Raw genomic sequence first — 23,341 nt, 5'->3', positions numbered from 1 at the left:
CAGGCAGGGACCCCCTCCGGGCGCAAGGCAGCGCCCAGCCACCAGGTCCCAGGCCCAGCACCACCACCCACGCCAGAGCGGCCCGGCCAACCGGCATAGAGCCAGCAGCCACCACCCCAAGGCCCCTAAGGGACCCCGCCCCACACCGCAAGACAGCACCACTCGCAAGCCCCCAAAACTGCCCTCCAAGCCCGAAGCCACACAGCCCCCCCCAGCACACACCCAACCGCCCAGAGCGACGGGACAGCAACCCACCACCACCACTATGTGATAAAGCTAATCAGAGGGGACCAGAGAGAATGAAATTCAGCCAATTGATGTTTTGAGGAGGCAGACATTGTTTCCATGCTAATATAATCTAAAAGAAAATTTCTAAACTGGTTAATACACAGATTGTTCTTCGCTTTCCAGTTCATGAGAATAGTTTTCTTTGCGATACATAACACTGTGAGAACCATGTGTGCTGAGTTCATTTCCATGTTGATGTTGTCTAAGTCACCCAGTATGCACAGTGTGGGGCATGCAGGGATGCTACACTTTAGCCATGTTGATAGGTCCTCACAGACTTCAAGACAGAACTTCTGGACAGGAGCACGGAACCACAAAGCGTGTGCATAATCATCAGGTGTGTTATCTGTGCAATGTGAGCAGATGTTTGACTGTGTTAGACCCATCCTGAACATCCTTTGTCCTGTATAGTGTGTTCTATGAAGGATTTTGTATTGAATGAGCTGTAAATTAGGATTTCGAGTCATTCTGAAGGTGTTCAAACATATTTGCGGCCAGAAGCTATGACTAGAACTGATGGATAAATCTGCCTCCCATTTTGAGGATGGAAGAGACATTGTGTCTATGTTAGACAATAATTTATATATTTTTGATAGTAGTTTTGGGGTGCAGATGCTTAGAAATTCTGCTACCCTAGTCGGGAGTTGTAAGTCTGGTTGGTGGAGGATATATTTCTTTGTTATTATAGACTTAAGTTGTTGATATTCTAGGAATTTATTGCTGCCTATCTCATGTTGTGATATGAGCTCATCAAATGAAATAAAATTTCCATTTTGGATTATATGTTCCAGATGTTTGATTCCTTTGATGTTCCACAGAGTAAAGTTTAGCATTTTTTTGTTTTGCAGTATGTCAGGATTGTTCCAGATGGGTGTAAGCTTACACGGGACAAGTGAGGACTTTGTTATTTTAAAAAATTCCCACCAGGCTGCCAGAGAGGTGTTGATGTTAATGCTTTTGAAACTTTTGTGATTTTTTACGTTTTGACTAATAAGTGGCAGGTCAGAGATTCCAGATTATCACACAATGCTTGTTCTATATTTATCCATGGTTCATCTATTGGGCTAGGTTTAAACCATTTTGATATATATTGTAACCTATTGGCTAAGGAATAGTGCTGAAAATGAGGTAAATCTAATCCACCACTGTCCTTGGTCTTCTGTAGGGTTTTTAAACTAATACGTGATGGTTTGTTTTTCCACAGAAATTTGGAGATGCATGAATCTAGTGACTTAAACCATGAAGCAGATGGTTTTATGGGGATCATTGAGAACAAATAGTTAACTTTTGGTAGTATCATCATTTTAATGGTTGTAACTCTCCCCATAAGTGATATAGGTAAGGACTTCCAACGAGAGAGATCGTCCTCTACTCTCTTTAATAATTGCACATAATATAGCTTTGTTAGCTCTGAGAGCCTGGCGGAAATGTTTATGCCTAAATATCTAATATTTCTTGACTGTAAAGTGATCGCAGGTATATTCTGGACCCTACAGTTAATGGGCAGAACTGTGGTTTTAGACCAGTTGATAGAGTAGTCAGAAAGTGCTGAGAATTTATTTATGAGTGTGATCGTGTGAGTGAGAGACGTCTGTGAGTTCTAAAGGAAAAGTAATACATCATCAGCATAAAGACTTATTTTATGCTCAATATTTTGGGATTGGATGCCTTTAATATTTCTATCTTGTCTGATAGAAGCTGCTAAAGGTTTGATGAAAATAGCAAAAAGTGAGGGAGAAAGTGGGCAACCCTGTCTTGTACCTCTCTGCAGACTGAAGCTTGGAGAAGTTTGATCATTTGTCCTGACACTTGCATTTGGGGAGCTATATAATATCCTTATCCAGTTGATGAAGTGTGACCCAAACCCGAATTTGTTTAATGCTGCGAATAAAAATTTCCAGTTCACTCCAGCAAATGCTTTTCTGCATCTAGAGAGTCGATTGTGGTTTCCAAGTTGTTGATGGTAGAATAGTCTATGAGATTAATGATCCGGTTTGTGAACGGACTGTTGTGCCTACTGCTCTTCAGCCTGTCAAATGAAACGTAGAAATTGAAACGTGACAAATGAACCCAAGGAGTTGAGTCGTAAACGAATCAATACTGTTTCCTGTGCGAGGACCCGTCACCCGAGGAGTTGAGTCATGAACGAATCAATACTGTTTCCTGTCCTGCTGACTGAGCTTATGAAGCTGCCGCCTGCCAACAACACTGTATTTTGTAGTATGAAAAAGAACCTGACCTAATTTTCAACAATAAGCTTCTCTCGAGGAGACATGAAGGAATATAGATTTTTCTATAAAATGAAATCCTTCTATCAAACTGACTTAAAACGGTTTGTCCTTATTTCTTCACTTCTGATGAAGTTTCAACAATAAACAACAAACTTTGTATTATGAGAAAGAACCAGACTTATTCTTCAGGAATCCGAAAATAAACTCTATTTCACGAGTTATGCACGAATTCGGATTCTCCTATAAAACGAATTCCTTAACTCAAACCAAGTTAAGACTGCTTTGTCCTTCATATTTATTCATGTCTAATCAAGTTTCAACAATAAACAACGTTGTACTTTGTAGAATGAGAAAGAACTTCTTCAGCAATAAGCATCTCTCGACATATGACGAAATACAGATTTTGCTATAAAATTAATTCCTTCTATCAGCCTGACTTAAAACTGTTTGTCCTCCTTATTTATCCACTTCAAATCAAGTTTCAAAAATTAAAAAAATTTTGTAGTTTGACAAAGAACAACTTAATCTTCAGCAATCAGTATAAAAAGAGGGTAAGAAAAGGTGCAAATGCCAACCATATATCACTAAAAGGTGGAGCGGAAGTATTCGGCTGCAAGTAGGTGTGACTGTTCGACCATAATTTGTAAAAAGCGGGTAAGAAAAGGTTCGAATGCCCGACTATATATTAACAAAAGCGGAAGGAGAGGTCTTCAGATGAGAGTGGGTGAGAATTTCCAACCATAATCTATAAAATGCGGTGAAAAAAAAGGTGTGAATACCCCATAGAACACTAAAAGGTGGAGCGGAAGTGTTCGGCTGCAAGAAGGTGTGAATGTCCGACTATATTTGGTGAAAAGCAGGTGAAGCAAGGTCTGAATGCCCAACCTTACATCATCAAAAGCGAGATCAGAGGTGTTTGGCTGCAAGAAGGCCATAGTTTGCCAAAAGCGGGTAAGGTGCGAATGACCGACTAAATATCAACAAAAGTGGGGGCGGAGGTCTTCGGATGCAAGTGGGTGTGAATATCCCACTATACAAGTATGGTGGAGAGGAAGCTGTGAATGGCCGACCATAGTAAAAAGCGGGTGAGAAAAGGTGCAAATGTCCAACCATACATGATCAAAACAGGGAGCGGAGGTGTTTGGCTGCGACAAGGTGTGAATGTCCACCCATAATTAATGAAAAGCGGGCAACAAGTAGGTTCGAATGCCCAACCATACATCAAAAGCAGGAGTGGATATGTTCGGCTACAAGAAGGTTTGAATGTCCGACCATAGTTTGTAAAAGGCGGGTAAGAAAAGGTTCGAATATATATATTTATCCATGGTTCATCTATTGGGCTAGATTTAAACCATTTTGATATATATTGTAACCTATTGGCTAAGGAATAGTGCTGAAAATGAGGTAAATCTAATCCACCACTGTCCTTGGTCTTCTGTAGGGTTTTTAAACTAATACGTGGTGGTTTGTTTTTCCACAGAAATTTGGAGATGCATGAATCTAGTGACTTAAACCAAGTAGCAGATGGTTTTATGGGGATCATTGAGAACAAATAGTTAACTTTTGGTAGTATCATCATTTTAATGGTTGTAACTCTCCCCATAAGTGATATAGGTAAGGACTTCCAACGAGAGAGATCGTCCTCTACTCTCTTTAATAATTGCACATAATTTAGCTTTGTTAGCTCTGAGAGCCTGGAGGAAATGTTTATGCCTAAATATCTAATATTTCCTGACTGTAAAGTGATCGCAGGTATATTCTGGACCCTGCAGTTAATAGGCAGAACTGTGGTCTTAGATCAGGTGATAGAGTAGTCAGAAAGTGCTGAGAATTTATTTATGAGTGTGATCGTGTGAGTGAGAGACGTCTGTGAGTTCTGAAGGAAAAGTAATACATCATCAGCATAAAGACTTATTTTATGCTCAATATTTTGGGATTGGATGCCTTTAATATTTCTATCTTGTCTGATAGAAGCTGCTAAAGGTTTGATGAAAATAGCAAAAAGTGAGGGAGAAAGTGGGCAACCCTGTCTTGTACCTCTCTGCAGACTGAAGCTTGGAGAATTTTGATCATTTGTCCTGACACTTGCATTTGGGGAGCTATATAATATCCTTATCCAGTTGATGAAGTGTGACCCAAACCCGAATTTGTTTAATGCTGCGAATAAAAATTTCCAGTTCACTCCATCAAATGCTTTTTCTGCATCTAGAGAGTCGATTGTGGTTTCCAAGTTGTTGATGGTAGAATAGTCTATGGGATTAATGATCTGGTTTGTGAACGAACTGTTGTGCCTACTGCTCTTCAGCCTGTCAAATGAAACGTAGAATTTGAAACGTGACAAATGAACGAAGACCCAAGGAGTTGAGTCGTAAATGAATCAATACTGTTTCCTGTGCGAGGACCCGTCAGCCGAGGAGTTGAGTCATGAACGAATCAATACTGTTTCCTGTGCGAGGACCCGTCACCCGAGGAGTTGAGTCGTGAACGAATCAATACCGTTTCCTGTCCTGCTGACTGAGCTTATGAAGCTGCCGCCTGCCATGTGGTGAGGAAGGGTACTGCATGAAAATGAACGAATCACTCACTGAGACAACTCGTTACTCCCGAGTCATATAAAAAATTAGTTCATATCGAACGAATCGCTCACGAACGACACATCACTATCTATTTGACGAGTTATGCATGAATTCGGATTTTGCAATAAAATTAATTCCTTCTCTCAAACCAAGTTCACACTGCTTTGTCCTTCATATTTATCTACTTCTAATTTAGTTTCAACAATAAACAACACTGTATTTTGTAGTATGAAAAAGAACCAGAACTAATTTTCAACAATAAGCTTCTCTCGAGGAGATATGAAGCAATACAGATTTTGCTACAAAAGGAAATCCTTCTATCAAACTGACTTAAAACGGTTTGTCCTTATTTCTTCACTTCTGATGAAGTTTCAACAATAAACAACAAACTTTGTATTATGAGAAAGAACCAGACTCATTCTTCAGGAATCCGAAAATAAGCTCTATTTTACGAGTTATGCACGAATTCGGATTCTCCTATAAAACGAATTCCTTAACTCAAACCAAGTTAAGACTGCTTTGTCCTTCATATTTATTCATGTCTAATCAAGTTTCAACAATAAACAACTTTGTACTTTGTAGAATGAGAAAGAACTTCTTCAGCAATAAGCATCTCTCGACATATGACGAAATACAGATTTTGCTATAAAATTAATTCCTTCTATCAGCCTGACTTAAAACTGTTTGTCCTCCTTATTTATCCACTTCAAATCAAGTTTCAACAATTAAAAAAATTTTGTAGTTTGAGAAAGAACAACTTAATCTTCAGCAATCAGTATAAAAAGAGAGTAAGAAAAGGTGCAAATGCCAACCATACATCACTAAAAGGAGGAGCGGAAGTATTCGGCTGCAAGTAGGTGTGAATGTTCGACCATAATTTGTAAAAAGCGGGTAAGAAAAGGTTCCAATACCCGACTATATATTAACAAAAGCAGGAGGAGAGGTCTTCGGATGAGAGTGGGTGAGAATTTCCAACCATAATCTATAAAATGCGGTGAAAAAAAAGGTGTGAATACCCCATAGAACACTAAAAGGTGGAGCGGAAGTGTTCGGCTGCAAGAAGGTGTGAATGTCCACCCATAATTACTGAAAAATTGGTAAGAAAAGGTGTGAATGTCCAACCATGCATCATCAAAAGCAGGAGTGGATGTGTTCGGCTGCAAGAAGGTCTGAATGTCCATCAATAATTGCTAGAAAACATGAAGGAGAATTTTCGAATATCAAACCGCACATGATCATAACAGGGAGCGGACGTAGTTCAGCTGCAAGAAGGTCTGAATGTCCAATCATAATTCCTGAAAAATGGGTAAAAAAAAGGGTGCGAATGCCCAACCATACATCATCGAAAGCAGGAGTGGATGTGTTCAGCTGCAAGAAGGTGTGAATGTCCAACCATAATTACTGAAAAATTGGTAAGAAAAGGTGCGAATGCCAAACCATACATCATCAAAAGCAGGAGTGGATGTGTTCGGCTACAAGAAGGTTTGAATGTCCGACCATAGTTGGTAAAAAGTGGGTAAGAACAGGTTCGAATGCCCGAACATACACCATCAAAAGAGGCAGTGGAGGTGTTCTGCTGTAAGACGGTGTGAATGTCCGACCATAGTTGGTAAAAATCGGGTAAGAAAAGGTTAAAATACCCGACTGTACACAATCAATAGTGGGAGCGGAGTTGTTCGGCTGCAAGAAGGTGTGAATGTCCGACTATATTTGGTGAAAAGCAGGTGAAGCAAGGTCTGAATGCCCAACCTTACATCATCAAAAGCGAGATCAGAGGTGTTTGGCTGCAAGAAGGCCATAGTTTGCCAAAAGCGAGTAAGGTGCGAATGACCGACTAAATATCAACAAAAGTGGGGGCGGAGGTCTTCGGATGCAAGTGGGTGTGAATATCCCACCATACCAGTATGGTGGAGAGGAAGCTGTGAATGGCCGACCATGATAAAAAGCGGGTGAGAAAAGGTGCAAATGTCAAACCATACATCATCAAAACAGGGAGCGGAGGTGTTCAGCTGCAGGGTCTGAATGTCCATCAATAATTGCTAGAAAACATGAAAGAGAATTTTCGAATATCAAACCGCACATGATCATAAACGGGAGAGGAGGTGTTCAGCTGCAAGAAGGTGTGAATGTCCACCCATAATTACTGACAAATGGGTAAGAAAAGGTTTGAATGCCCGAACATACACCATCAAAAGAGGGAGCGGAGGTGTTCCTCTGCAAGAAGGTGTGAATGTCCGACCATAGTTGGTAAAAAGCGGGTAAGAAAAGGTGAAAATACCTGACTGTACACAATCAATAGCGGGAGCGGAGTTGTTCAGCTACTAAAAGGTGTGAAAGTCCGACCCTGGTTTGTAAAAAGCGGGTAAGAAAAGATGCGAATGCCCGACAATGTATGATCAAAAGAGGGAGCGGAGGTGTTCCGCTTTAAGAAGGTGTGAATGTCCAACCTTAGTTGGTAAAAAGCGGGTAAGAAAAGGCTCGAAATTCCTGACTGTACACAATCAAAAGAGGGAGCGGAGTTTTTCAGCTACAAGTAGGTGTGAATCTCCGACCATGGTTTGTAAAAAGCGGGTAAGATAAGGTTCGTATGCCCGAATATACACCATCAAAAGCAGAAGCGGTGGTGTTCGGCTTCAAGAAGACGTGAACGTCCAACCAAAGTTTGTAAAAAGCAGTTGAGAAAAGGTTCAAATATCCAACCAAGCATAATCAAAAGCAGGAGCAGAGCTGTTCGACTGCAAGTAGGTGTGAATGTCAGATCATAATTTGCAAAAAGCTAATGAGAATGGATGAGAATGCCCAACTATACACCATCAAATGCGGGAGCGGAGTTGTTCGGCTGTGAGTAGGTGTGAATCTCCGACCATAATTGCTGAAAAATGTGTTAGAAAAGGTAAGAATGCCGGTCCATACATCATCAAAAGCGAGAGAGGTGGTGTTCGGCTGCAAGTAGGTGTGAATGTCTAGCCATAATTACTCACAAACGAGTAAGAAAAGGTCGTATTGCAAGACCATACATGATCAAAACAGGGAGCGGACGTAGTTCAGCTGCAAGAAGGTCTGAATGTCCAATCATAATTCCTGAAAATGGGTAAAAAAAAGGGTGCGAATGCCCAACCATACATCATCGAAAGCAGGAGTGGATGTGTTCGGTTGCAAGAAGGTCTTAATGTCCAACCATAATTCCTGAAAAATGGGCAAGAAAAGGGTGCGAATGCCCAACCATACATCATCAAAAGCAGGAGTGGATGTGTTCGGCTGCAAGAAGGTCTGAATGTCCATCAATAATTGCTAGAAAACATGAAGGAGAATTTTCGAATATCAAACCGCACATGATCATAACAGGGAGCGGACGTAGTTCAGCTGCAAGAAGGTCTGAATGTCCAATCATAATTCCTGAAAAATGGGTAAAAAAAAGGGTGCGAATGCCCAACCATACATCATCGAAAGCAGGAGTGGATGTGTTCAGCTGCAAGAAGGTGTGAATGTCCAACCATAATTACTGAAAAATGGGTAAGAAAAGGTGCGAATGCCAAACCATACATCATCAAAAGCAGGAGTGGATGTGTTCGGCTACAAGAAGGTTTGAATGTCCGACCATAGTTGGTAAAAAGCGGGTAAGAAAAGGTTCGAATGCCCAAATATATACCATCAAAAGCGGACGCTGTGGTGTTCGGCTGCAAGAAGATGTGAACGTCCGACCAAAGTTTGTAAAAAGCAGTTAAAAGGTTTGAATATCCAACCAAACATAATCAAAAGCGGGAGTAGAGCTGTTCGACTGCAAGTAGGTGTGAATGTCAGATCATAATTTGCAAAAAGCTGATGAGAAAGGGTGAGAATGCCCAACTATACACCATCAAATGCGGGAGCGGAGTTGTTCAGCTGTGAGTAGGTGTGAATCTCAGACCATAATTGCTGAAAAATGTGTTAGAACAGGTAAGAATGCCGGTCCATACATAATCAAAAGCGGGAGAGGTGCTGTTCGGCTGCAATTAGGTGTGAATGTCCAGCCATAATTACTCACAAACGGGTAGGAAAAGGTAAGAATGCCAGACCATACATGATCAAAACAGGGAGCGGAGGTGGTTCAGCTGCAAGAAGGGGTGAATGTCCGACTAAAGTTCAAATATATTAACAAAAGCGGGAGGAGAGGTCTTCGGATGAGAGTGGTTGAGAATTTCCAACCATAATCTATAAAATGCGGTGAAAAAAATGGTGTGATAGAACACTAAAAGGTGGAGCGGAAGTGTTCGGCTGCAATAAGGTGTGAATGTCCGACTATATTTGTTGAAAAGCAGGTGAAGCAAGGTCTGAATGCCCAACCTTACATCATCAAAAGCGAGATCAGAGGTGTTTGGCTGCAAGAAGGCCATAGTTTGCCAAAAGCGGGTAAGGTGCGAATGACCGACTAAATATCAACAAAAGTGGGGGCGGAGGTCTTCAGATGCAAGTGGGTGTGAATATCCCACCATACAAGTATGGTGGAGAGGAAGCTGTGAATGGCCGACCATAGTAAAAAGCGGGTGAGAGAAGGTGCGAAGGTCAAACCATACATGATCAAAACAGGGAGCGGAGGTGTTTGACTGTGACAAGGTGTGAATGTCCACCCATAATTAATGAAAAGCGGGCAACAAGTAGTTTCGAATGTCAAACCATACATCATCAAAAGCAGGAGTGGATATGTTCGGCTACAAGATGGTTTGAATATCCGACCATAGTTTGTAAAAAGCGGGTAAGAAAAGGTTTGAATGCCCGAACATACACCATAAAAAGAGGGAGCGGAGGTGTTCCGCTGTAAGAAGGTGTGAATGTCCAACCATAGTTGGTAAAAAGCGGGTAAGAAAAGGTTAAAATACCCGACTGTACACAATCAATAGCGGGAGTGGAGTTGTTCGGGTACTAAAAGGTGTGAACGTCCGACCATGGTTTGTTAAAAGCGGGTAAGAAAAGGTGCGAATGCCCGACAATGTATGATCAAAAGAGGGAGCGGAGGTTTTCGGCTGCAGGAAGGTCTGAATGTCCAACCATAATTTGTAAAAACCGGGGAAGAAAAGGCTCGAAAGCCCGACTATACACCATCAAAAGCGGGAGCGAAGGTGTTCAGCTGCAAGAAGGTCTGAATGTCCATCAATAATTGCTAGAAAACATGAAAGAAAATTTTCGAATATCAAACCGCACATGATCATAAGCAGAAGAGGAGGTGTTCAGCTGCAAGAAGGTGTCAATGTCCACCCATAATTACTGAAAAATGGGTAAGAAAAGGTGCAAATGCCCAACCATACATCATCAAAAGAGGAAGCGGAGGCGTTCCGCTGTAAGACGGTGTGAATGTCCGACCATAGTTGGTAAAAAGTTGGTAAGAAAAGGTTAAAATACCCGACTGTACACAATCAATAGCGGGAGCAGAGTTGTTCGGCTACAAGAAGGTGTGAATGTCCGACCATGGTTTTTAAAAAGCGGGTAAGAAAAGGTTCGAATGCCCGATTATATACCATCAAAAGCGGAAGCGGAGGTGTTCGGCTGCAAAATTGTGTGAACGTCCGACCAAAGATTGTAAAAAGCAGTTAAGAACAGGTTCGAATATCCAACCAAACATAATCAAAAGCGGGAGTAGAGCTGTTCGACTGCAAGTAGGTGTGAATGTCAGATCATAATTTGCAAAAAGCTAATGAGAATGGGTGAGAATGCCCAACTATACACCATCAAATGCGGGAGCGGAGTTGTTCGGCTGTGAGTAGGTGTGAATCTCCGACCATAATTTCTGAAAAATGTGTTAGAAAACGTAAGAATGCCGGTCCATACATCATCAAAAGCGAGAGAGGTGGTGTTCGGCTGCAAGTAGGTGTGAATGTCCAGCCATAATTACTCACAAACGGGTAAGAAAAGGTAGTATTGCCAGACCATACATGATCAAAACAGGGAGCGGAGGTGGTTCAGCTGCAAGAAGGTGTGAATGTCCGACTAAAGTTCAAATATATTAACAAAAGCGAGAGGAGAGGTCTTGGGATGAGAGTGGTTGAGAATTTCCAACCATAATCTATAAAATGCGTTGAAAAAAAAGGTGTGATAGAACACCAAAAGGTGGAGCGGAAGTCTTCGGCTGCAAGAAGGTCTGAATGTCCAAACATAATTTGTAAAAACCGGGGAAGAAAAGGCTCGAAAGCCCGACTATACACCATCAAAAGCGGGAGCGGAGGTGTTCAGCTGCAAGAAGGTCTGAATGTCCATCAATAATTGCTAGAAAACATGAAAGAAAATTTTCGAATATCAAACCGCACATGATCATAAGCGGGAGAGGAGGTGTTCAGCTGCACGAAGGTGTTAATGTCCACACATAATTACTGAAGAATGGGTAAGAAAAGCTTCGAATGCCCAACCATACATGATCAAAAGCAGGAGCGGAGGTGTTCCGCTGTAAGACGGTGTGAATGTCCGACCTTAGTTGGTAAAAAGCGGGTAAGAAAAGTTTAAAATACCCGACTGTACACAATCAATAGCGGGAGTGGAGTTATTTGGCTACAAGAAGGTGTGAAAGTCCGACCATGGTTTGTAAAAAGCGGGTAAGAAAAGGTTCGAATGCCCAAATATATACCATCAAAAGCGGAAGCTGTGGTGTTCGGCTGCAAGAAGATGTGAACGTCCGACCAAAGTTTGTAAAAAGCAGTTAAAAGGTTTGAATATCCAACCAAACATAATCAAAAGCGGGAGTAGAGCTGTTCGACTGCAAGTAGGTGTGAATGTCAGATCATAATTTGCAAAAAGCTGATGAGAAAGGGTGAGAATGCCCAACTATACACCATCAAATGCGGGAGCGGAGTTGTTCAGCTGTGAGTAGGTGTGAATCTCTGACCATAATTGCTGAAAAATGTGTTAGAACAGGTAAGAATGCCGGTCCATACATAATCAAAAGCGGGAGAGGTGGTGTTCGGCTGCAATTAGGTGTGAATGTCCAGCCATAATTACTCACAAACGGGTAGGAAAAGGTAAGAATGCCAGACCATACATGATCAAAACAGGGAGCGGAGGTGGTTCAGCTGCAAGAAGGGGTGAATGTCCGACTAAAGTTCAAATATATTAACAAAAGCGGGAGGAGAGGTCTTCGGATGAGAGTGGTTGAGAATTTCCAACCATAATCTATAAAATGCGGTGAAAAAAATGGTGTGATAGAACACTAAAAGGTGGAGCGGAAGTGTTCGGCTGCAATAAGGTGTGAATGTCCGACTATATTTGTTGAAAAGCAGGTGAAGCAAGGTCTGAATGCCCAACCTTACATCATCAAAAGGGAGATCAGAGGTGTTTGGCTGCAAGAAGGCCATAGTTTGCCAAAAGCGGGTAAGGTGCGAATGACCGACTAAATATCAACAAAAGTGGGGGCGGAGGTCTTCGGATGCAAGTGGGTGTGAATATCCCACCATACAAGTATTATGGTTTCTCTTCATAACGTACAAGTCTTTCGCCTTTTACTAAAGACTTCCGTGGAGAGCAGCACTAATGAGTTGTTTCTATTTTTGGCAGGCTTTACCTTTGCGGGTGAAGCCCTTTTTGTCTGTGCAAAAGAAATCTTGTTACTGTGCAGAGTGACTTCTCTGAGTAGAGTCGCCTTACTTGTTGCGACTGTGCCGATGTTCGAAGCTGGAGTGCAAAGTTGTTGCTTGAATGGTGCTTGCTGGAGCGTGCGGGAGTGCAAATTTATACCATTTGAAAGGGCTGAAGAGTGCTCAGTGCAGCGGGTGGGCGGAGGTGCAAAGTGACACTCTGGCCACCTATGGCCATAAAAAGAACACCGCTACAAGTGCGCATTGTGCCAGGAAGGGCCCTCGGACGTGAACCAGTGGACAGTTATCGCTTCTCGGTCTTTTAGCTCAGATCAAGTGTAATATCTGTTCTTATCAGTTTAATTTCTGATATGTCCTCTATACGAGGACTACATATTAAATGGATTTTTAGCAATAGGAGTTGAAAAAGGAGCTTGCTCCGTTCACTCCAAACATCGACCCAGTACTGCAGTGCCGCTGGGAACGGTGCGCTCTTCTCTGCTCTAGTGAAAAAGCAAACAGCGGTGCAGGATGGAAGTTTCTTTTAGTCTGCTGAGAAGAGAGTGTGAATGCGAAGTAGACTTTAACACGGCTCTGGGAGCAAGCCGAGTGCGGGCTAACCGGGAGAATTGCTTGAAAGAAACGCGACACCAAATGAGCGGTCAGAAAAAAGCCTCAATACGGTGTTCCCATGGTGTTTTTGTTGCTGCCTTGTCTTTTGCACAGAGTAAAAGACAAGGCAGCCATCGAATAGGGCCCGATTGTCCCTACTTGGTCAGCCGAGGAGCAAGGGGGGGGAGCAAACGTCTCTACCAAGCAAAGCTCACCATGGGGAAGGTGGCTATGCCAACTAGCCTGATGCCCTGCTCCTGCAGTGACGGATAATCGTACTCTGGTTTCTCTTCATAACGTACAAGTCTTTCGCCTTTTACTAAAGACTTCCGTGGAGAGCAGCACTAGTGAGTTGTTTCTATTTTTGGCAGGCTTTACCTTTGCGGGTGAAGCCCTTTCTGTCTGTGCAAAAGAAATCTTGTTACTGTGCAGAGTGACTTCTCTGAGTAGAGTCGCCTTACTTGTTGCGACTGTGCTGACGTTGTTGCTTGAATGGTGCTTGCTGGAGCGTGCAGGAGTGCAAAGTTATACCATTTAAAAGGGCTGAAGAGTGCTCAGTGCGGAGGTGCAAAGTGACACTAAAAAGAACACCGCTACAAGTGCGCATTGTGCCAGGAAGGGCCCTCGGACGTGAACCAGTGGACAGTTATCGCTTCTCGGCCTTTTGGCTAAGATCAAGTGTGGTATCTGTTCTTATCAGTTTAATATTTGATATGTCCTCTATACGAGGACTACATATTAAATGGATTTTTAGCAATAGGAGTTGAAAAAGGAGCTGGCTCCGTTCACTCCAAGCATCGACCCGGTACTGCAGTGCCGCTGGGAACGGTGCGATCTTCTCTGCTCTTGTGAAAAAGCAAACAGCGGTGCAGGATGGAAGTTTCAGGGTCCTATTCGATGGCTGCAACACCTGAAAGAGATATTGATGCGAGACCTGATGAAAAGCTTTTTCAAAGTCTAAATTTAAGATGACAAGCCGGGTGTTTCTTTCTCTATCGTAATCAATGATGTCTCGAATCAGTACGAGGCTGTCAGTGAGTTGTCTCCCTGAGATTGCACAAGCCTGGTCTGGGTGAATTACCTCCTCTAAAACAGAGGACATCCGTGTCGCTAAAACCTTGCTAAAAAGTTTACAGTCAAAGTTTAAAAGTGTGATGGGCCTCCAATTCTTTAGGTCAGTCTTATCATTTTTTTTATAAAGTAGAGTCACTATTCCCACTCTAAAACTGTCAGGCAGTCGGTCGAGTTTTTCAAAATCTTTAAAAACATCTAAAATGTCTGATGATAAAAGGTCCCAAAAGGTCAGATAGAATTCTGCAGGAAGCCCGTCTAAACCCGGAGCTCGACTTCTCTTAAAACCTGTTAGGCATTTTTTTTAACTCTAAAGCAGTAAAATCCTGTGTCAAGTGTGCATTCTCTTTTACGGTTTTGTCAACTAATTTTAAAATTTCTGCCGATGTTTCCAAGTGCACTGGTTTCTCTTTGTACATGTTACTATAAAAGGTATGTACAGTTTCAATCATCTCTTGTGTGGATTTTGTTCAAAACCCATCTTCTCTTTTTAGATTTTGAATACACTCCTTTTTATTTATAACTTTCTTAAAAAAGTACCGTGTGCATTTTTCACCTTCCTCAATTTCCTGCTCCCTGCTTCTTACAAAAATTCCTTTACTCTTTATTTCTGCTAAAACTGACATTTCCTTTTTGACATCTTTGATTTCTTCATTAAAGTTTATGCCACACTGATTTAGTTTAAAGTAGCGCTGTAAGCGTTTCTGTTGTCCCATCATACATCTATTCTCTTTCCTTTTTTTACGTTTACCTTGCTGTTTAAAAAAAGTCTGGGTCGATTCCTTCACCATTTCCCACCATTGTGCATGTGTTTCGTAGAGGTCTTGAAGGGTCTGCCACTCTTTATAACATTCCCTGTACTGACTGACTATGATTTCATCCTCCAACAGGGAACAGTTGAGTTTCCACAGACCACGTCCTACCGTCACACCAGAAGGGGGTGAAAGGGTGCAGGAGAGCATAAGGTGGTTTGAAAAGAAAACAGGGGTTAATCTAACATCAGTGGGTGGGCAATCTCTAGTAAAGAAATAATCGATGCGAGAGGCTCTGGTGCCATCATGACTAAACCAGGTGAAGCCCTCCTCTCTGGGATGCATGGTTTTAAAACAGTCAGTAAGCTTAAAATCCCTGCATATGCCCTGAAGTAAAATCGAAGTCTTATCCACTTTAAAATCTCCCCCTGCTCTTTTTCTATCTTTCCTGCTCAAGATACAGTTAAAATCCTGCTACAACTAAAGGTACTTGCCCTAGCATGTAAAGCTGTATATCTTCTAAAAGGTCATACCTGTCATTTTTCCATTGAAACCATAAATATTTAAGAGGTTAAAGTCTTGCCCCATAAAATTCAAGTGTGCTAAAAGTGCCCGTCCGTCTCTCACCACTGTGCTACCTTTCACCAGAACATGCGGATTTTTAATTAGAATGGCCACACCGTCATTTTTATTTTGATTTGAACCACTCCATATCGATAAATGGGGCCACATTTCCTCCCATTGTCTATGGTTTTTTAAAAAAGGTAGTCCACATTCTTGTATTAAAAACACATCTGATTTTATGGAGTCTAAGAAGGATAAAATACTCTGGGCTCTTGTCTTTGATTTCACACTTCTCACATTTAGTGTTGAGAAGGTGAGAACCATTAAAAGGATAAAGGAAAGTAGGTATGTCATTTTCGTTTTTCTAAGTTATCAAAACAAATTACACACTCAGGTTATTTCTTGGGAAACTAGCTCTTCCTTCATTTCTTTAGGTAAAAAGTGAGTAGGGTGATCTATATTTCCTTTTCGGACTCTCGGTGTTACCCTTTTGGGAGTAATTATGGCTGGACATTCACACCCACTTGCAGCCGAACACCACCTCTCCCGCTTTTGATGATGTATGGACCGGCATTCTTACCTTTTCTAACACATTTTCCAGCAATTATGGTCGGACATTCACACCTACTCACAGCCGAACAACTCCGCTACCGCAATTTGATGGTGTATAGTCAGGCATTCTCACCCTTTCTCATCAGCTTTTTGCAAATTATGATCTGACATTCACACCTACTTGCAGTCGAACAGCTCTGCTCCCGCTTTTGATTATGTTTGGTTAGATATTCGAAACTTTTCTTAACTGCTTTTTACAAACTTTGGTTGGACGTTCACACCTTCTTGCAGCCGAGCACCTCCGCTTCTGCTTTTGATAGTGTATATTTGGGCATACAAACCTTTTCTTACCCGCTTTTTACAAACCATGGTCGGGCTTTCACACCATCTCTTAGCTGAACAACTCCGCTCTCTCTTTTGATTGTGTACAGTCGGGTATTTTAACCTTTTCTTATCCGCTTTTTACAAACTATGGTCGGACATTCACACCTTACAGCGGAACACCTCCTCTCCCTCTTTTGATGGTGTATGTTTGGACATTGGAACCTTTTCTTACCCGCCTTTTACAAACTATGGTCGGACATTCAAACCTTCTTGTAGCCGAACACATCCACTCCTGCTTTTGATGATATATGGTTGGGCATTCGCACCTTTTCTTAACCATTTTTCAGTAATTATTGGTGGACATTCAGACCTTGAAGCTGAACCACCTCCGCTCCCTGTTTTGATCATGTATGGTCTGGCAATACTATCTTTTCTTACCCGTTTGTGAGTAATTATGGCTGGACATTCACACCTACTTGCAGCCGAACACCACCTCTCCCTTTTTTGATGATATATGGACCGGCATTCTTATCTTTTCTAACACATTTTCCAGCAATTATGGTCGGACATTCACACCTACTCACAGCCGAACAACTCCGCTACCGCATTTGATGGTGTATAGTCGGGCATTCTCACCCTTTCTCATCAGCTTTTTGCAAATTATGATCTGACATTCACACCTACTTGCAGTCGAACAGCTCTGCTCCCGCTTTTGATTATGTTTGGTTAGATATTCGAAACTTTTCTTAACTGCTTTTTACAAACTTTGGTTGGACGTTCACACCTTCTTGCAGCCGAACACCTCCGCTTCTGCTTTTGATAGTGTATATTAGGGCATACGAACCTTTTCTTACCCGCTTTTTACAAACCATGGTCGGACTTTCACACCATCTCTTAGCTGAACAACTCCGCTCCCTCTTTTGATTGTGTACAGTCGGGTATTTCAACCTTTTCTTACCCGGTTTTTACCAACTATGGTTTGGACATTCACACCTTCTTACAGCGGAACACCTCCACTCCCTCTTTTGATGGTGTATGTTCGGGCATTCGGACCTTGTCTTACCCGCTTTTTACAAACTTTAGTCGAACATTCACACCTTTTTGCAGCTGAACACCACCTCTCCCGCTTTTGATGATGTATGTTCCGGCATTCTTACCTTTTCTAACACATTTTTCAGCAATTATGGTCGGACATTCACGCCTACTCAGAGCCGAACACCTCTGCTCCCGCATTTGATGGTGTATAGTCAGGCATTCTCACCTTTTCTCATCAGCTTTTTGCAAATTATGATCTGACATTCACACCTGCTTTTGATAATGTATGGTTGGGCATTCGCACCTTTTTTTACCCATTTTTCAGGAATTATGGGTGGACATTCACACCTTCTTGCAGCTGAACACCTCCTCTCCCGCTTATGATCATGTGCGGTTTGATATTCGAAAATTTTCATTCCTGTTTTAAAGCAATTATTGATGGACATTCAAACCTTCTTGTAGCCGAAAACATCCACTCCTGCTTTTGATGATGTATGGTTGGGCATTCGGACCCTTTTTTTACCCATTTTTCAGGAATTATGGGTAGACATTCAGAACTTCTTGCAGCCGAAAACCTCCGCTCACTCTTTTGATCATACATTGTCAGGCATTCGCACCTTGTCTTATCCGCTTTTTACAAACTTTAGTCGGACATTCACACCTTCTTGCAGCTGAACCACCTCCACTCCCTGTTTTGATCATGTATGGTCTGGCAATACTACCTTTTCTTACCCGTTTGTGAGTAATTATGGCTGGACATTCACACCTACTTGCAGCCGAACACCACCTTTCTCGCTTTTGATGATGTATGGACCGGCATTCTTACCTTTTCTAACACATTTTTCAGCAATTATGGTCGGAGATTCACACCTACTCACAGCCGAAAAACCGTTCCCGCATTTGATGGTGTATAGTCAGGCATTCATACCTTTTCTTACCCGCTTTTTACAAACCATTTTTCAGTAATTATGGGTGGACATTCACACCTTCTTGCAGCTGAACACCTCCTCTCCCGCTTATGATCATGTGCGGTTTGATATTAGAAAATTTTCTTTCATGTTTTCTAGCAATTATTGATGGACATTCAGACCTTCTTGCAGCTGAACACCTCCGCTCCCTCTTTTGATCATACATTGTCGGGCATTCGCACCTTTTCTTACCCGCTTTTTACAAACCCTGGTCGGACGTTCACACCTTTTAGTAGCCGAATAACTCCGCTCCCGCTATTGATTGTGTACAGTCGGGTATTTTAACCTTTTCTTACCCGCTTTTTACCAACTATGGTCGGACATTCACACCTTCTTACAGCGGAACCCGTCCGCTCCCTCTTTTGATGGTGTATGTTCGGGCATTCAAACCTTTTCTTACCCGCTTTTTACAAACTATGGTCGGATATTCAAACCTTCTTGTAGCCGAACACATCCACTCCTGCTTTTGATGATGTATGGTTGGGCATTCGAACCTACTTGTTGCCCGCTTTTCATTAATTATGGGTGGACATTCACACCTTGTCGCAGCCAAACACCTCCGCTCACTGTTTTGATCATGTATGGTTTGACATTCGCACCTTCTCTCACCCGCTTTCTACTATGGTCGGCCATTCACAGCTTCCTCTACACCATACTTGTATGGTAGGATATTCACACCCACTTGCATCCGAAGACCTCCGCCCCCACTTTTGTTGATATTTAGTCGGTCATTCGCACCTTACCCGCTTTTGGCAAACTATGGCCTTCTTGCAGCCAAACACCTCTGATCTCGCTTTTGATGATGTAAGGTTGGGCATTCAGACGTTGCTTCACCTGCTTTTCACCAAATATAGTCGGACATTCACACCTTCTTGCAGCCGAACACTTCCGCTCCACCTTTTAGTGTTCTATGGGGTATTCACACCTTTTTTTTCACCGCATTTTATAGATTATGGTTGGAAATTCTCACCCACTCTCATCCGAAGATCTCTCCTTCCGCTTTTGTTAATATATAGTCGGGCATTCGAACCTTTTCTTACCCGCTTTTTACAAATTATGGTCGAACAGTCACACCTACTTGCAGCCGAATACTTCCGCTCCACCTTTTAGTGATGTATGGTTGGCATTTGCACCTTTTCTTACCCTCTTTTTATACTGATAGCTGAAGATTAAGTTGTTCTTTCTCAAACTACAAAATTTTTTTAATTTTTGAAATTTGATTTGAAGTGGATAAATAAGGAGGACAAACAGTTTTAAGTCAGGCTGATAGAAGGAATTAATTTTATAGCAAAATCTGTATTTCGTCATATGTCGAGAGATGCTTATTGCTGAAGAAGTTCTTTCTCATTCTACAAAGTACAACGTTGTTTATTGTTGAAACTTGATTAGACATGAATAAATATGAAGGACAAAGCAGTCTTAACTTGGTTTGAGTTAAGGAATTTGTTTTATAGGAGAATCCGAATTTGTGCATAACTCGTGAAATAGAGCTTATTTTCGGATTCCTGAAGAATAAGTCTGGTTCTTTCTCATAATACAAAGTTTGTTGTTTATTGTTGAAACTTCATCAGAAATGAAGAAATAAGAACAAACCGTTTTAAGTCAGTTTGATAGAAGTATTTCATTTTATAGCAAAATCTGTATTCCTTCATATATCCTCGAGAGAAGCTAATTGCTGAAAATTAGGTCTGGTTCTTTTTCATACTACAAAATACAGTGTTGTTTATTGTTGAAACTAGATTAGAAGTAGATAAATATGAAGGACAAAGCAGTTTGAACTTGGTTTGAGAGAAGGAATTAATTTTATTGCAAAATCCGAATTCATGCATAACTCGTCAAATAGATAGTTATGTGTCGTTCGTGAGCGATTCGTTCGATATAAACTAATTTTTTATATGACTCGGGAGTAACGAGTTGTCTCAGTGAGTGATTCGTTCATTTTCATGCAGTACCCTTCCTCACCACATGGCAGGCGGCAGCTTCATAAGCTCAGTCAGCAGGACAGGAAACAGTATTGATTCGTTCACGACTCAACTCCTCGGGAGACGGGTCCTCGCACAGGAAACAGTATTGATTCGTTCATGACTCAACTCCTCGGCTGACGGGTCCTTGCACAGGAAACAGTATTGATTCATTTACGACTCAACTCCTTGGGTCTTCGTTCATTTGTCACGTTTCAAATTATACATTTCATTTGACAGGCTGAAGAGCAGTAGGCACAACGGTTCATTCACAAACCGGATCATTAATCTCAAAGACTATTCTACCATCAACAACTTGGAAGCCACAATCGACTCTATAGATGCAGAAAAAGCATTTGATGGAGTGAACTGGAAACTTTTATTCGCAGCATTAAACAAATTCGGGTTTGGGTCACACTTCATCAACTGGATAAGGATATTATATAGCTCCCCAAATGCAAGTGTCAGGACAAATGATCAAACTTCTCCAAGCTTCAGTCTGCAGAGAGGTACAAGACAAGGTTGCCCACTTTCTCCCTCACTTTTTGCTATTTTCATCAAACCTTTAGCAGCTTCTATCAGACAAGATAGAAATATTAAAGGCATCCAATCCCAAAATATTGAGCATAAAATAAGTCTTTATGCTGATGATGTATTACTTTTCCTTCAGAACTCACAGACGTCTCTCACTCACACGATCACACTCATAAATAAATTCTCAGCACTTTCTGACTACTCTATCAACTGGTCTAAGACCAAAGTTCTACCCATTAACTGCAGGGTCCAGAATATACCTGTGATCACTATACAGTCAGGAAATATTAGATATTTAGGCATAAACATTTCCTCCAGGCTCTCAGAGCTAACAAAGCTAAATTATGTGCAATTATTAAAGATAGAGATCTCTCTCGTTGGAAGTCCTCACCTATATCACTTATGGGGAGAGTTACAACCATTAAAATGATGATACTACCAAAAGTTAACTATTTGTTCTCAATGATCCCCATAAAACCATCTGCTACTTGGTTTAAGTCACTAGATTCATGCATCTCCAAATTTCTGTGGAAAAACAAACCACCACGTATTAGTTTAAAAACCCTATAGAAGACCAAGGACAGTGGTGGATTAGATTTACCTCATTTTCAGCACTATTCCTTAGCCAATAGGTTACAATATATATCAAAATGGTTTAAACCTTGTTGTTGTCACAGTTCCCAGAGACGTTGTAATTGTTGAGGATTCTATATTCACCCCGTCACTAGAGGCACCTGTTGCAGATTGATGAAACTGAATCTTCTTCTCTGTTCATTGCTGGCATCATTCCCAGCATCGTAAGTGTTCGTGGCATTGTTAGCCTCTTCTTCTGGATCTTGATATCGAGCATCCTTTTGTATTTCTGGTTTGTCAGTCCTCTCTCTTCGTTCACCGGAGTCTTCGTCTCTTTGTCCTTGAGTTTGGTGATTTTTTTTTCTTTTGATGCCTTGAGACAGTGTGACAGGTGATACCACGTGGGAGATCCTTTAACTTGGACTGCTGTCCCTGTGCTGCGAAATGGCTGTGCTGCTCAAATGGTCTCTCCTTCATCATATACACAGTTATTTATACATCACCTTCCACCATGAAGCGTTGTCCCTTTTTGTTTCTCTCTTTGTTCTTAAAATGCTGTTATGCATGTCTAAACCAATCCATTAAATTAGATCATTTTGGCAGTAAAGCGATCTACAATGTGCTTGGTTGCAAAGCTGCTCATCTGTGGTAAACAGCTCTTCAGAAAGGCATTCTTCAATTGATTTCACTAATTTTATGTAATAATTTTGTGATTTCCTACAAAACTACACTTCTTCTCCCATCTGTCTGAGTATTTAATATTGTCTGGGTCCCGTTAAAACATGTATTTTTCCCATCTAATTCCTTGTTTGCTTTAAAACAACTATTCCCCATTTTCTATCCCTTCAGTAGCCAACCAGTTTGTATGGAGTACACTGGAAAACTTGACTGATCAGTAAAACACTGCTTTTGTTGTCACCGCAAGGCTTCCCCCGTCGGTTGTTTCACTGAGACACTACTGAGTAACTATAACCCAACACAGTTTATACACATAACATTCATATACATACTAACAAACAAACAATTATTTATCGCAATTTTTTCATCTCTGTTTGAACGTACACCCAGGTAAATATTCCTGTAGTCTTCTCATACCGACTATGGACCCATTCATTGTTTAACTTCACTGTTTTGCAAATCCTAATTGAATATTACACATTGACATTGAACTTTACTGGATAAGCAGGTCTTCATTGCATTCAGCAGCCTATATGTGAGCATCTATGTGTAAGCTGTTCTTCTTTGCATTTATCAGCAACAAGCCATTCTTCATTGCACATGCATATGAAAATAGTAAAACAATTCCAATGCGTTAGCGAAACCTTCTATATCAGGAGTGTCCATCATGATGCTGGGAATAGAACCTCTTTCCCAGAATAGTTCAACCTTCATTACTCAACTGAGCATAACTCCGCAATGAGCACATTTCAAAGTATCATTCCTCTACATGTATTCAAAAATCCATGTGTAAATGTTTAATATTTCTTATATTTGTTGAGGTCATTCTGTGTGCATGTGGCCTAAACCCAATCTCTGTGTGGCAATTTTAATTTAAACAAGTTGAACTCTGCCTCTGATCATTTAAAAAAGGTGTGTACCAATATCAACCTTTCTCAGGTAATTACTGATCCTACTAAACCAAACTTAAGAGATCCTTCAAGGTTGTCCCTGATTGGCTCAATCTTAACAAATCAAAGGTAGAAAATCCGCAGTATCTGAACTTGGTGTTAGTTATCACTGCTCAATAGCTTGTATCAGAATTGCA

General features: G+C 41.4%; 4 non-coding genes across 4 annotated transcripts; all 4 read left to right on the top strand.

Moving 5' to 3' along the window:
• The first annotated feature begins 12,514 nt into the window (after window positions 1-12,514).
• On the top strand, window positions 12,515-12,628 carry LOC140288066 (U5 spliceosomal RNA). The gene has a single exon (XR_011911969.1). It is a non-coding gene; the product is annotated as a U5 spliceosomal RNA (small nuclear RNA).
• Window positions 12,629-12,936: 308 nt separating this feature from the next.
• LOC140288064 (U2 spliceosomal RNA) lies at window positions 12,937-13,127 on the top strand. Its single transcript, XR_011911967.1, has one exon. It is a non-coding gene; the product is annotated as a U2 spliceosomal RNA (small nuclear RNA).
• Window positions 13,128-13,517: 390 nt separating this feature from the next.
• On the top strand, window positions 13,518-13,631 carry LOC140288065 (U5 spliceosomal RNA). The gene has a single exon (XR_011911968.1). It is a non-coding gene; the product is annotated as a U5 spliceosomal RNA (small nuclear RNA).
• A 259-nt stretch (window positions 13,632-13,890) lies between these two features.
• LOC140288063 (U2 spliceosomal RNA) lies at window positions 13,891-14,081 on the top strand. The gene has a single exon (XR_011911966.1). It is a non-coding gene; the product is annotated as a U2 spliceosomal RNA (small nuclear RNA).
• The last annotated feature ends 9,260 nt before the right edge of the window (window positions 14,082-23,341 follow it).

Source organism: Leuresthes tenuis, unplaced genomic scaffold, assembly GCF_036924035.1.
Source record: "Leuresthes tenuis unplaced genomic scaffold, fLeuTen1.0.hap1 SCAF_213, whole genome shotgun sequence".
NCBI lineage: Eukaryota > Metazoa > Chordata > Actinopteri > Atheriniformes > Atherinopsidae > Leuresthes > Leuresthes tenuis.
This window is presented reverse-complemented; position numbering and strand designations above follow the sequence as displayed.